General features: G+C 38.3%; 1 long non-coding RNA gene across 1 annotated transcript; it reads right to left on the reverse strand.

The window, feature by feature from the left end:
• Positions 1–13,298: 13,298 nt before the first annotated feature.
• On the reverse strand, positions 13,299–13,713 carry LOC119579960. Its single transcript, XR_005229331.1, has 2 exons — positions 13,656–13,713; positions 13,299–13,521 (listed from the first exon to the last, which is right to left on the reverse strand). It is a non-coding gene; the product is annotated as an uncharacterized LOC119579960 (long non-coding RNA).
• Positions 13,714–15,937: the final 2,224 nt, after the last annotated feature.

A 15,937-nucleotide genomic window follows, 5' to 3' on the forward strand; every position in this document is an offset into this window, starting at 1 on the left:
TCCTCCTAGTTTCTATTCCCTTCTTCCCCCCCCCACCCCCATTCTCCCCTCTCCCTCTCCCCCACACACTATTCCCCCCTTCATTTCCTTCCATTTCCTTTCACTTCTTACCCATTACCTCTTCTCCCTCTCCATTCCCTCACTTCTTTTTCTTCCCTTCTCATTTCCCTCCCTCCTTCCCCCATTCACTCATCTCTCTCCCCCTTCCCCATTCTCTCATTCCCCTCCCCCATCTTCCCTTCCCTCATTTCTCTCTCTTCTTCCCCCATTCACTCATCCTTCTCCCCCTTCCCTCATTCTCTCATTCCCCTTCCCCATCTTCCCTTCCCTCATTTCCCTCTCTTCTTCCCCCATTCACTCATCCTTCTCCCCATTCCCTCATTCCCCTCGCCCGTCTCCTCTTCCCTCATTCCTCACCCCTCCCTTTCCCCCATTCTCCCCTTCCCTCTTTCCTTCTTCCCCCCCTCCTCCTCCTCTCATTTCTCTCATCCTCCTTTCCTCTCCCTAATTCCCCCTCCTCCGTCCCCGTTCCATCCTCCTCCTCTCCCCATTCCCCTATTCCCTCAATCCTCTACCTCTTCCCCATATCCTCTTTCCATCCCCATCCCCCTTTTTTATCCCTTTCCCCCTCTCCCTCTCATACCATCCCCTCCTCATTCCCTCACCCTTACCCTTGGCCAATACCTCTTCCCATCCCCATTCCTCCCTTCCCCATCCGTCTCCCTCTCATATCTTTTTCTCATCTCTCATTCCCCACGTCCTCTTCCCCTCTCCTCCTTATCCCCTCCTCACTCCCCCACTTTCTTACCTATTCCTCATTGCCCACTTCCCCTCTCCCTCTCCCCCTCCTCCCCCTCCCCATTCCCCCACCCGCTTACCACACTCATTCTCCATTCATCGTCTCCTCTCATACCACCCCCTCCCCATTCCCCATTAGGGATCCCCCTCCCCATTCCCCCCACCTCTCGCCCCCTTCCCCCATTCCCCATTAGAAATCCCCCTCCCCATTCCCCCATCTCTCCCACCCTTCCCCCATTCCCCATTAGAAATCCCCCCCCCCCCCATTATCCTCCTAAAGGATTTTCATGTCGTGTTCCCCGTCGAGGCGACAGGATTCGTCACTCACTAATCCTGATTCCTTACTCCTTATGTCCTGGTCACTCTCTCTCCCTTATCCTCTTTTCCTTCTTATTTTCCCTTCTTATTTTTTCTTTCTATCTTCTTGTTTCTTCTTTTCTTATTTTTTTTTTTTTTCTTATTTTTCTTCCATCGTTATTTGTTCTTCTTTTGTTTCTTCTTCTTCTTCTGCCATCTCCTCTTTTTCATTCTTCTTCTTCTTCTTCTACTTCTTCTTCTTCTTCTTCTTCTTCTTCTTCTTCTCCTTCTTCCGTCCCCCTTCAAATCCTTCTCTTTCTTTATTTTCTTCTTTTTTCCTTCCTTCCTCAGAGATAAATAGATAGGGGGAGATAGATAGAATAGATAGAGAGAAAAAAGGTGAAAGAGAGAAAGAGAGAGAGAGAAAAAAGGTGAAGGAGAGAAAGAGAGAGAGAGAGAAAAGGTGAAGAAGAGAAAGAAAGAGAGAGAAAAAAAGTGAAAGAGAGAAAGAGAGAGAGAAAAAAAGGTGAAATAGAAAGAGAGAGAAAAAAAGGTAAGAAAAAAAATAATAAAAACGTCTCTATTACTGATAGCAAGATAATGTTTTCGTGACTAAAAATAATATCTTCACCACATCCGAATTGCAGGCTCTTATCTGTCACATCAAATGCAACATATTGGTTTTTGCATGCACGTCCTTTTTTTTTTGCAACATTTGCATAATCGCTAAATTAGGAAGATTGCCTTATTATCAATATATATTTTTTTCTTTTTTTTTTTTTTACTGATTTTTCTTTTTTTTTCGTCCTTTTTCTCTTTTATTTCGTCAAGTATCATTGTATATTTTTTTTAGCATTTATTTCTGTTTTTTTTCTCTTTGTTTCGTTTTTTTTTTCTTTTCTTTCGCCAAGTATCACTATATATTTTTAGCCATTTTTTCCTATTTTTTAATATTTTTTCATCTTTCTTTTTTTCTTCTTTTCTTTCGCCAAATATCATTTAATTTTTTTTAGCATTTATTTCTATTTTTTCTCTTTGTTTCGTCTTTTTTTCCTTTTCTTTTCTTTCGTCAAAAAAGAAAGAAAAAAAAAAAAAAAACGTAGGAATGGATAGGTGAGTGGATAAAGCAGAGAAGAGAGAAATGGGAAAAGAAATGGGGAAAAAAATTATGATTGGGGTTTGGCGTTGTTGATAAATGCTTTTGCAACTTCTGTTTTATATTGGCTTCAGAAATTGGAATTATTATTACTATCGGTGTGGGTGTTGTTATTTTGATGAATTTTATCATTATTGTTTTTACTATTATCATCACTTTTACTATTATTATCATTTTTTTTCTTATTTTACTTCTTCTTCTTCTTATCGTTATTATAATTATTACCATTATTATTATTATCATTATTATTATCATTATTATTATCATTATTATTATTATCATTATTATTATTATCAATATCATAATTACTATCACTGTTATCATTACTAGTATAACCCTCATTATCATGATCATTATCATTATAATCATCACGATCATAATCATCATCATTTATTTTTTTTTTACCATTTATCGAAATCCTCTAATTATCGTTATTTCTTCTCATACTTTCAACATTCTTTTTTTCTTTTTTTTTTCTTTCTCTTGGATGTGTGTGAAGGCTAGAATGCTAGAGTGTCTCTCTTGTTGTGTTGTGATATATATCTTTTCATTTTTCTTATCAAAACGTCTTTCTAATTAGCATGCAATGACGTTTATCACCGATTAGGTGAATTGTGTCAAAGGAAGGGGGGTGGGGAGGGTTGGAGGGAGGGAGGGAGGGAGGGAGGGAGGAGTGAGTGAAAGGAGAGGAGGGAGGAAGGAGGGAGGGGAGGAGGAGGAAGGATAAGGGAGGAGGGGGGAAGGAGGAAATAATATAAGGGTTAGATAATAGAAGTAATATAGTAATATGATATATATATAGATAGATAGATAAGATAGATAGATAGATAGAGAGAGAGAGAGAGAGAGAGAGAGAATAGAGAGTGAAAAGAGAGAGAGAGAAGCAAAACAAACTGACCCACAAACACAGAGAAACAAACAAACAAACAAACAAACAAAATCGAGAAGGAGAACTACGCAAAACATCTAAATAACAATTCTTCCTTTCCTCTCTCTCCTCCCCCCCCCCTTGCAACCTCCCTTCACCCCCCCCCCCCGTGGCAACCTCCCTTCACCCCCACCCCCCCATCTCCCACCTTTCACAAGCCCATCACGCGGTCAGCTCAGGTCAGTCGACAGCCGTCATGAAATATACAAGAAGCAACACGCAACTTGGACCGAAATGTCATGCAGGATCATGGACTTGAAACAAAAAGAGAAATGATATTCACACACACACACACACACACAACACACACACACACACACACACACACACACACAACACACACACACACACACACACACACACACACACACACACATACACACAACGCACACACACACACACACACATAGATGATGTCCCCACCTCCATATATGTGTGTGTATGTGTGTTTGTATGTATATGCTTGTGTATGTTCAATGTATGATTGTGTGTGTAAGTGTGTGTGTGTATGTGTGTGTATGTGTATGGTATGTGTATGTGTAAGTGCCTGTAAGTACTTGCGTGTGTGTGTGTGTGTGTGTGTGTGTGTGTGTGTGAGTGAGTATGCGTGTGTTTGGTTACCGGCGCATATACATGTATGTACGTATATATATATATATATATATATATATATATATATATATATATATATATATATATATATATATATATATATATATATATATATATACGTGCGAAAGTTCCTGTACACGTGTATGTATGAACGTATATGTATATATGAAAGTGCATGTGTATCTAAATTCGCCTCTGTGGCTGTGTGCGTGCGTGCGTGTACGTGTGTGTAGCGAGCGTGCTCTGATAAGGAGATTCGCGTGCGTGTGTAGACTTTACTTACATTCTGGGTCAGTGACACCTGTCATGTCATACGTGACAGCTGTCTAGACAAAGTTCCAGGAAGTATTGTTCTAGTAGATGTCATGGCGACCAGGAGTACATAGCCATGCCTGTGTGTGTTTGTTTGTTGTATTTGTTATTATGTGTTTGTCTGGGTCGGTTTGGCTTCGTTTTTTTTTTGTCTTGATTTTGTTTTATGTTTCTGTCTTTGCGCAGATCTCGGGCTCTGGTTGTTTTTGCTTCTTTATCTGTTTTATTTGTTATTGTGTCTCTGTTTGGCTCTCAGACTCGGTTCATCATTTGTTTTTCTTTGTTTTATTTTACTTGTTATTGTGTCTTTGTGTTGATCTAAAACACGGTTTATTTATTTTTTTTTCTTTATTTGTTTTACTTGTTATCAGCCATTTGCATGAAAGGCAGATTAGATATAATTTTATATATTTATTCTTGTATGAAAATTGTGTCTTTGTAATGTATTGTATTGTTTTTGTTGTTTTGTTTTTGTCCGTGGTCATTGCATAAACACAAAACAGATTATTCTTATGTCTTTGTCTTCCTGGAAAACAAACATCAAACAAACAAACAAAGAAAAAAATGAGATTAAGAATTCCACAATAAAATAAATAAATAAATAACGCAATTCTCATTTAATTCATAGTTTTATTAAAAAAAAAAAAAAGGTTCTTACAGCTACGATAACATAGAAAATATTTAAATGTCTTTATTCAATTTACAAATGCATTTCTTTGTTTACAGAATGAAAATTTGGTGGAAGTTAAAGACAATGAATAAATAGGCTGTTGTTTTTCTTTTATTGTTAATTTTTAAAGATATTTTCTTTGTGTAATTTACAAGAAAATAGTATTCTCATATTTTTTTACTTGTTTTAATTGTTCTTTAAAAAATGGAAGAAGAAAATTATGAATTTTAAAATAATATAGACATATAATTCAATATTTTTCTAGGTGGATACAGTTTGTTCTATCGGAAAGGATTTTGAAATATACGAAAAGTTTTGCAATTTTGTGTTCAGATACTCTTTCTTTCTTTGTCTGTTGGTTTACTGTGTTTTTTTTTCTTTCTTTTCTGTTTGCGAGTTTGTGTTTGTGTGTTTCTTTGTTTAAATGTTTGTCAGCGAGATTGCTTGGGTAAGTTGTTTGGGGTTTGAGGCAAGCAGATATTCAGGGAGAGATGCTTGTGATGTCAAGGCAATTCCCCCTCCCTCTCTCCCTCTCCCTTTCCCTCTTCCCTTTCCTCTTCTCTCTCCCTCTTCTCTCTCCCTCTCCCTCTCCCTCTTCCCTTTCTCTCTCCCTCTCCCTCTTTCCTTCTATTTCTCTCTCCCTCTCCTTCTTCCCTTCCCTTTCCCTCTTCCCTTTCCTCTTCTCTCTCCCTTTCCTTTCTCTCTCCCTCTTCCCTTTCCCTTTCCCTCTCCCTCCCTCTCTGCCTCTTCCCCCTCCCTATCTCCCTCTCCCTCTTCCCCTTCCCCTTCCCTTTCCCTCTTCCCTCTCCCTTTCCCCGAATTTTCATTCTCCTTTTCCCCTTTCTCCTCTCCCTCTTCCCCCTCTCCCTTTGCTATAATTTCCCCCTCTCCCCTTCTCTCTTCCTCTTCAGTTCTCCCTTTCTCTTCCCTTTTTCTCTTTTCCTTCTCTTCTCGCCTCCACCTTCCATTCCCCTTCTTCTAGACAGTGATTACCCTTCCTCTTTCACCCTGTCTTCTCCTTCCTCCCTTTACCGTTTAGTCTCCCTTTCTCTCCTCTCTCCCCCACTCTTTCTCTTATCTTTCTCATCCTTTCTCTCTCTCTCCTCATTTTCTATCCTTCTCTCTCTTTCCTCTCTTCCCTTCTCCAGTTATCCTCCCTCTATCCTCTTCCCCCTCCCATTCCCCCTTCTTCAGCTATCCTCTCTCCCTCCTTCCCTCTTTCCCTCCCTCCCTTCCGCCCTCTCTCCCTCCCTCCCTCCCTCCCTCCCTCCCTCCCTCCCTCCGTGCCAGAATCTCATTCCTGATTCAGTTGCGCTTTCGTCTCGAAAGCAGAGAGATGGGAGTGTCTGCTTGTCTGTCTGTGTCTGCTTGTGTCTGTCTGTGTCTGTGTGTCTGTCGGTGTCTGTGTGTCTGTCTGTGTCTTCTTACCTACTTACCTGCTTTAACTATCTGTCTGTTTGCTTCTCTACCTACTTACCTTGCCTATCTATCTGAATATGTGCTTACTTACCTAACTACGAAAATGTCTTACCAACCTCTTTGCCTCCTTGTATACTGCTTACCTATTCTGCTGTCTACCTACCTACCTACCTACCTCACTTATCTATCTACCCACTGGTCTACTACCATCATACTTTGGTTGCCTACTATCTACTTAACTATTTACCTTCCTCCCTACCTCACCTACCTCTCTCCCCCACTCTTTCTCTTATCTTTCTCACCCTTTCCCTCTCTCTCCTCATTTTCCATCCTTCTCTCTTTCCTCTACCTTCCCTTTTCCAGCTATCCTCCCTCTATCCTCTTCCCCCTCCCATCCCCCCTTCTTCAGAAATCCTCTCTACCTCCCTCCTCTCTCACTCCCTCCCTTCCTCCGTCCGTCCGTCCCTCCCTCCTTTCCTCTCTCTCTCTCCCTCCTTCCCTCTTTCCCTCCATCCCTCCCTCCTTCCCTCCCTTCCTCCCTCTCTCCTTCTATCCCTCCCTACTTACCTACCTCCTTACCTCCCTCCCTCCCTCCCTTCCCCTACGTATCTGCCGACTTCCTGCCTCACTGAAACCCTTGCAACTCCGGTGACCTAATGCGACCTAAGCTTAAAATGACCTGCGATTGTCTGGTGCAAGGTCATTGAACAGGCCTTTAGGTTTAAATCCGGGTAAGTGAGGTAGGCGGAGGTCAAATGAGGTCATAGGAGGTTAACAGGAAGATTATGACCGTGTTCTAGCTTCTGTCGCCTTGCAGTGCACAATGGGGAAGGTGTCATGTGGGTTTCATAATGTGGTTGTCATATGTAGGGTGTGTTACATATAATGAGAATCTAAGATGAGGTGTGGTTGGTTGTTTATCAAAAAAAAAACAAACAAACAAACAAAAAAAAAAGAGAAAAAAAAACAAGAAAAAAAATATAAACAATAGCATAAGGTAAAATATAATGATAAAACATGCATACTGCTTTTAATGAGAGCGAATGTCTTTCGAAACGACAGTGAATGCTAAATGATATTGAATATCTTGTGCATTATAGTGAAAGGCAAAAAAACATTTCAAAAACATGCAAAATGGTAAAACACACTTATCTCTATATTATTTCCGATGATAAAGAAGGTTAAATGATAGTGATAACGTTGAAGATAAGAATGCAAAAGTCATTTACGATAGGAAGTATCTGAGAAAAACTCGTGGATTTGCCATCAGCGTAATAATCATGTATATTTTTTTTCTTTTTTTGATTTTTCTTTTTTTTGTGTGTTTTTTTTCTTCTCTCTTTCTTTATTTTTTTGAGTATGTTTTTCGTTTTTTTTCTTTCTTTTATTCTGGAGTTGAAGGTGACTATCATAGGAATGAGGTTATGTGTGGGTGGGCTGCGTGGGTGGATGGGTGGGCCGGGTGGGTGGGTGGGTGGGCGGGCCGGATGGGTGGGTGGGTGGGGTGGAGTAAAATGATTGCGTTTCGTTTCGTTTCTTTCTTTCTCCTTGTTCGGTTTTACTTCCTTTCTCCCCCCCCCCCTCTCTCTCTCTCTCTCTCTCTCTCTCTCCCCTCTCTCTCTCTCTCTCTCTCTCTCTCTCTCTCTCTCTCCCTCCTTCGCTCTCTCTATCTCTCTCTCCCTCCCTCTCCCTCCTCCTCCCTCCTTCTATCTCTCCCACCACCTCCATTCCTCCCTTCCCCCTCTCTCTCCCTCATTCACACTCCCTCTATTTCATGTTTCTTCCTCTCTTTGTCTCTCTGTTTATCGTTATACGTTGTGTTACTCTTCTGCGTGTGCATGTTGGAGTGTACACATGTAGGTGCACATATGCGGGGACGATTGGCAAACATTTATGTGGACACAGAGATGGATGCACATATACATATGGTCATACGTGTAGGTGAATGTAGGTGTAGATGTGCATATTGTATTTTTTATGTCTGTTTGTGTGTCAGTCTAAATCTGTCGGTCTCTTTGTCTGTTAGGTAGTCTGTTTATATCTGTGTGTCTGTCCGACTGTCTCTCTCTCTCTCTCTTCTCTCTCTCTCTCTCTCTCTCTCTCTCTCTCTCTCTCTCTCTCTCTCTCTCTCTCTCTCTCACTTTCTTTCTCTCTCTCTACATATATACATATATATATATGTATATATATATATATATATATATATATATATATATATATATATATATAATATATATATATATATATGTGATACATATGTATATAATACATATATATATATTTATATATATATATATATATATATATATATATATATATATATATATATATATATATACACACATGTATATGTATATATATATATATTATATATATGTAGTATATATATATATATTATATATAATATATATATATATATATATATGTATATATATATATATATATATTAATATATATAATATATATAATATATATATATATAATATATATATATAATATAATTAACCTCCAGAAAACAAAACACGAAAAAGAACACGAAAAAATGATAGAAGAAAAACCAACCCTCCCCCCCCAAAAAAAAAAAAAACTTTCCGAAAGTAATTTCCAGCTGCCAAAGGTCGCTGGCATGAAATTACTTTGTCTTTTAAAAGTGTAGTTACAGCTCCATTCCCTTATATTAAAAAAAAGAAGAAAAAAGAAGAAGAAAAAAAGGGTTAAAAGAGGGGGAGAGAAAGGAAAGAAGAAGAAGAAGAAGAAAAAAAAGGTGTAGGGAGAGACAATGTGCGAAAAAGGGGAAAGGAATAATGGAAAAAAAAAACCTGAGGATAAAATTTGGGTGAGGAAAATAGGTGATAAAGGAGAGGAAACAGAGGAGTGGGAAAAAAAGTATTAAAGAAGATACATAATAAGGAGGGAATAAAAGTGGAAAATAGAGGGAAAGCAAAAAGGTGAGAAAATGAGAATGAAAGGTTAGATGAGGAAGAGGAAAGAGAGAGAGAAAAGAGAGGAGAGAGAGAGAAGAGGAAAGAAGGGGGAGAGAGAGAGAGAGAAGAGAGAGAGGGGAGAAAAAGGAGAGAGAGAGAAAGAGAGAAAAGAGAAGGAGAGAGAACGAGAGAGAGAGAGAAACAGAGTGAAGAAAAAGGGGGGAAGAGGTGGGGGGGAAAAATAAAGAGGAAAACGAAGACGGGGGGAAAAGGAAAGACACAGGCAAAAAAAAAGAAAAAAAAAAGAAAAAGGGGAGGAGGAGGAGAAGAAAAGAAGGAAAAATAAAAAGAGAACGAGGAAGAAGAAGAAGAAGAAGAGGGGAGGATCTAAAAAGCGAAGAACAGTAGAAGAAAAAGACAAAGAGCAGAAGAGAAAAGAATAAAAGAAGGGAATCAAGAAAAAAAAAGAAAGGAAAATGATAAAAAGGAAAAGAGAGAAGAGGGAGCAAAGGAGAAATAGATGAAAGAAGAGAAGAAAGAGGAAGCAAACGAGAGAATAAAAAAAGGCAAAATATACCCGCAAAAAAAAAAAAAATCATAACTTACTTCGTTTTATAAAAATAGATAAACAAATAAAACATATAAATAAATTTAAAAAATCTTTTATATATAAAACTTACCAATTCCATATAAAACACAAGGAAATTCGACGTAAAAATAATGAAAAAAAAGAAATATTTACTTAAAAAAATTTTTTGAACATCTTCAATCTCTCTCTCTTTTCACTTCTCTCTCTTTCTTTTCTCTCTCTCTCTCTCTCTCTCTTTTCACTTCTCTCTCTTTCTTCTCTCTCTCTCTCTCTCTCTCTCTCTTTTCAATTTTCCCCTCTTTCTTTTCCTCCTCTCTCTCTCTCTCCCCTCTCCCCTCTTTTTCACTTCTCTCTCTTTCTTTTTTCTCTCCTCTTCTCTCTTTTTACTTCTCTCTCTTTTTTTTTTTTTTCTCTCTCTCTCCCCCTCTCTCGCCTCGCTCTCTATACTCTCTCTCTCTCTCCTTTTCTCCCTTTTCTCTTCCCCTTTCCTTTCCCCTCTCTCTTCTCTCGTCTCTTCCCCCCTTCTCTTTCTTTTTTTTCCCTTTTCCCCTCTCTTTCTTTTTTTTTTTCTCTCTCTCCTCTCTCCCTCTCTCTCTCTTCTCTCTCTCTCCCCTTCTCTCTCTTCTCTTCTCTCCTCTCTTCTCCTCTCTCTCTCTCTCTCTTCCCTTCTCTTTTTCCCTTTTTTTTTTTCTTTTTTTTTCTCTCCCCCTACCCCTCTCTCTCTCCTCTTCCCTTTCCCTTTCCCCCCCCCCCCCTTTTTTTTTTCCCCCTTTTTTTTTTTTTTTTTTTTCCCACCCCCCTTTTTTTTTTTCACCCCCCCCTCTCTCTCTCTTTTCTCTCTCCCCCGCTCTTTTTTTTTTTAAATTTTTTTTTTTTTTTTTTTTTTTTTTTTTTTTTTTTATAAAATTATATATAATTTTATTATATATATATATATATATATATATATATATATTTATATTATTATAAAATATTTTATATATTATATATATATATATCTTATGTGTGTATCTGAATATGTAAATACTAAACTATTCTAGGTTTTTCGATGAAAAAAATGTGTGTGTTTGGTTTATTATTTTAATATATATATAAAATATATTAAATTTTTATATATATAATAAAATATATATAATTGTTGTGGGGGTTTTGTGTGTTATGTGTGTGTGTGTGTTTGTGTGTGTGTTGTGTGGGTGGTGTGTGCTCAAAATTCTGGCACACCATTTACTAAAATAAAAAGATCAAAAAAATCAAAACAAATAGATTTTAAAAAAAATCGAATACGTGATACAAAATTAAAAAATAAACAAATACAAAGAAAAAATACAAAAAAACATGGAAAAATACATTAAAAAATACACGAAAAAAGAAAGAAAGAAAGAAAGAAGACGAAGAAGAAGAAGAAAAGAAAAGAACAAAGGGAACAAAAAGAAGAAAAGAAGAAGCAGAAGAAAAAGAAAAAAGAAGAAAAAAAAAAAAAAAGAAAAAAGAAGAAAAAGGGAAAAAAAGAAGAAAAAAGAAGAAGAAGAAACAGAAGAAGAACAAGAAGAAAAAGAAGAAGAAGAAGAAGAAGAAGAAGAAAAGAAGCAGAAGAAGAAGCAGAACAAAAGAACAAAGAAGAAGAAGCAGAAGAAAAGAAAAGCAGAAGAAGAAGAAGAAGAAGAAGAAGAAGAAGCAGAAGAAGAAGCAGAGGAAGAAAATTCCAAAACACGTAACAGAACGGAACAGCTGTTTCGAGATGCCAGTCACGACCAACCTCACTTGTATTTCCTTTCTGTAACAGGTCAAAGGATTTCCGATCAGCAAGGTCATGGTTCCGGCAATTTGCTCCTTTTAGCGCCTTCCTTACGCCAGCAAAAAAGAAAAGTTGCGAGTTCTCAGATAAAAGAGAGAAAAAAAAAGAAAAAGAAAAGAAAAAGGGAGATACGGTTTGGTGGTATTTGGCAACTTTTTTTTCTTTTGTTTTGTTTTCTGTTTTTTTTTTCGTCTGTTTGGATTTTGTGTTTGTGTTTGTTTGATTATGTGTTTGTTTGTCTTGGCTGTGTGTATGTTTCTGTGGGTGTTTCTGCCTGTCTACTTCTATTCCTTCCCCCTTCCTCTCTATCTCTCTCTCTCTATCTATCTCTCTTTCTTTCTCTCTCTCTCTCTCATGTGACAGACAGACAGACAAACAAACTCTGTCTCTCTCTCTCTCTATCAATCTCTCTCTCTCTCTCTCTTTCTCTCTCTCTCTCATGTGACAGACAAACAAACATTTCTCTCTCTCTCTCTCTCTTTCTCCTCTCCCCCTCTCTCTCTCTTTTTCACTCCCCCTTTCTATCTCTTACTCCACCTCCCCTCCTCCATCATCTCCCCCCCCCCTATACCACTCAAGTACATGATAATTCTCTGCATTTTTGCGCAATACGACTTTCAATTGGCCGATTTATCTTACCTTTAATAGCGGGATTAGCCAATCACACGCCGGGGAATAATAAATGTCAGCATTTTTTTTTCTTTTAAATCTTCTTCTCTCTCGTCCTGTTCATGTTTCAATTAGCATCTATCAGTGATTAATCTTATCTGGGCAATTAAGCGTCGAGGGTAGACTGGCGTGGTTTTATTAATGGGCGCAGATTCTCTTGAGATTCGCTCGTTATCTCTGTCTATCTGTTTCTCTTGCCGCTGTACGTACTGTTATCACTATATTTCTTATCTCTGTACGTACACTTCTCTCCTTATCTCTTATCTCCGTGTACACTTATCTCCTTATCTCTTATCTCCGCGTACACTTTTCTCCTTATATCTTATCTCTGTACGTACACTTATCTCCTTATCTCTTATCTCCGCGTACACTTATCACTATAAATCCTATCTCGGCGTATCCCTATCCCTATATAGCTCGTTTCTACGCATTCTTATCTGCGTTATCTCAGAGATTGCTTGCTTATCTCCAAACTCTCTGTTCCTTGGGTCTCTCTGCGTATCTATCTATCTATCTTTATTCTCATCTGTGCGCTCTCTTATCTCTATGTACCTTATCTCTGCGTACACTTATCTGCGTATTTCTGATTTTGTTTGCCATCTCTATATTTCTCGATTTCTTTATCTATCTATCTATCTAACCTATCTATATGTATGCATATACGGATCCACACCTACCTTCCTAACTACACACATAAATATCTATATCTATATCTATTTATCGATCTATCTAGTTTTATATCTACATCTATGTCTGTGTCTATATATCTGTCTATATCTATGCTTATATGCATATCTATATCGATATCGATATCTAAATCTATATGCATCTACCAGTTCATCTATCTGTTTATCTATCTATCTATTAAAACACACACACGCACAATATATATATATATATATATATATATATATATATATATATATATATATATATATATATATATATATATATATATATACATGTATATATATGTATATATACATACACACACACACAAACACACATACACGCATACACACACACACTGTCCGTGTTTTTTTTGCTTTTGATCTTATTTGCAATTAACCATAGGTTCTTTTATGGTATCCTCTGGGATATAGATCATCTCGGGGCATATTAAATACGATATTGCACTTTCATAGTTATATTCCTCAAAAATGTACAATTCACACAAATACAAGATAAAAAAAAAAACTCGTGATTGCAGTAGTTGTCGGCGAAATGTCGTTGGAACGGAGCGAAGGTTTCCAGCCTTAGCTTCAGGCACCTGGAGTAGATTCGTCCTACAGGAGCCACTGGTGGAGCGGGCTGCAGCTATCAAAATGTAGCCCAGTTCTAATAATAGGAGGCTGCAATAAGTAACAAGTTAATTTTAAACATTTTCCTTCCATCACTTCGGTTCATTGCACTTCACTGCGTTATATTTTTCAAATCAATTCACCAACAGTATATACAGGAAATACAAAAAGTGTAAACAACTTACAGTGTGTTCAGGTGTGGAGCTCGGAATAGAGTGGCAAACCATAGAATGGCAACCACCGACCATGGTTGACATGAGGCTTTGGTGGACTCGAAGCTGCCGTCCGAACGGGTGGAGGTGAACCAAATGAACCTTACACCTCATACGCACACCAAACACACACAACACCCACGCACAATAAAAATAGTGAAACCATCACTTAAAGAAACCCTTTACACACACACACACACACACACACACACACACACACACACACACACACACACACACACACACACACACACACACACACACACACATATATATATATATATATATATATATATATATATATATATATATATATATATATAAAATATATTATATATATATATATATATATAACATCTCACCTGAAAACATAGCCAGAGTCAAAGATAACAAGGACAACAAAGAAGACACAGAGTTGTATGGAACGGCAAAGGACGGGAGGGAAGGAGGAGGTAAGGGAAGGGGAGTGGGAAGGAAGGAAGGAGGGAGGAAGGGAGATGGAAGGGAGGGAGGGAGATGCAAGGGAAGAAGAAGAAGAAAAAAAAATATATTGATAGGAGGAAGGGGAAGATGATAAGAAATTGGGAGGAGATGGAGGTAGAAGAAGAAAAGCAAAAGAAGATGAAGAAAAACAGAAAATAAACAAGGAGAGAGGAGAAGAGAGGGGAGAGGGATAACCGGACTAGGAATGAAATGGAGGAAGAAAATGAAGGGAGGGGAAGGGAGAGATAATAAAAGAAAGAGAGAGGGAGAAGGGAACACATTCGGTATAAAGACGAAAATGAGAGAAACTTCGAAGGAAAAACATCGAGAAAGAGAAAGTAGAGAGAGAGAAAGGAAGAGAGAGAGAGAGAGAGAGAGAGAGAGAGAGAGAGAGAGAGAGAGAGAGAGAGAGAGAGAGAGAGAAGAGAGAAGAGAAAGGAAGAGAGAGAGAGAGAAAGAGAGAAAGAAGAGAGAGAGGAAGAGAGAGAGAGAGAGAAAGAGAGAGAGAGAGAGAGAGAGAGAGAGAGAGAGAGAGAGAGAGAGAGAGAAATAAACATGAAATAAAAATAAAAATAGAAAAGTACAAAAAGCACGAGAGACAAAAAAAGAAAGAGAAAGAATAACAATAAAAATGATAATAATAAGAAAAAGAATAGAGATGAAGAGAAAGAGAAAGAAAGAAGAGAGAACAACAACAACAACACTTTAACAAACAAATAAAGAAAGAAAGGAAAAGAAAGAGAGAGGTGAAAGAGACTCCATTATAACGATTCAACAAACGAAACAGGAATGAACGAGAGCCAAGCGTAACACACGAGAATTAATGCGTAACGATGGACTCTCAGCGTGGGACGGAGTCGGGCGCATTGTAAATACGAAAGGGGAAGAGAGAGAGAGAGAGAGGGAGAGGGAGGAAGAGAGAGAGAGAGGGAGAGAGAGAGAGAGAGAGAGAGAGAGAGAGAGAGAGAGAGAGAGAGAGAGAGAGAGAGAGAGAGAGAGAGAGAGAGAGAGAGAGAGAGAGAGAGAGAGAGAGAGAGAGAGAGAGGGAATGATAGATAGATAGATAGAGAAAGAGATTTAGAAATAGTAAAAGAGAAATAGAAAGAGAAAAAAGGACACGAGATAAAAGAAAATGGAAATGAGACAAACAAACAACAACAAAAGCAGCAAGAGCGAGAGAGGATACTATGAAAAAACAACAACAACAAAAAATAAACGAAAACAAACAAAAAACAACAACATTAACAAAAGGCTTAGCGGTTCATTCTCTGCTGGAGATGAGAGGGGGGGGGGGGTAGCGGAGGTGGGGGGTGTAGGGGTGTGGGGGGTAGGGAAGTGGAATAGACTGAAATGAGAAAGAGAGAGAGAGAGAGAGAGAGAGAGAGAGAGAGAGAGAGAGAGAGAGAGAGAGAGAGAGAGAGAGAGAGAGAGAGAGAGAGAGAGAGAGAGAGAGAGAGAGAGAGAGAGAGAAGAGAGAGAGAGAGAGAGAGAAGATAGAGATTATAGAGAAGAGAGAGAAGAGAGATAGAGAAGAATAGTAGATAGATAGATAGATAAGAAGATAATAGCTAGATAGAAGATGGACAGAAGAGTAGACAGAGAGAGAGAGAGAGAAAAAAGAGATGAGAAGAGAGAGAGAGAGGAGAGAAGAGGAGAGAGAGAAGAGAGTGAATGAGAGAAGAGCAGAAAAAGAGACAGAGGGAAAAAGAGAGAAAAATTTGAAAAGAATGAGGCACGGGAGGTAGGGGGGGGGGGAAGGGGGGGGAGGAGGG

The sequence above is a fragment of the Penaeus monodon genome, chromosome 2, assembly GCF_015228065.2.
Source record: "Penaeus monodon isolate SGIC_2016 chromosome 2, NSTDA_Pmon_1, whole genome shotgun sequence".
NCBI lineage: Eukaryota > Metazoa > Arthropoda > Malacostraca > Decapoda > Penaeidae > Penaeus > Penaeus monodon.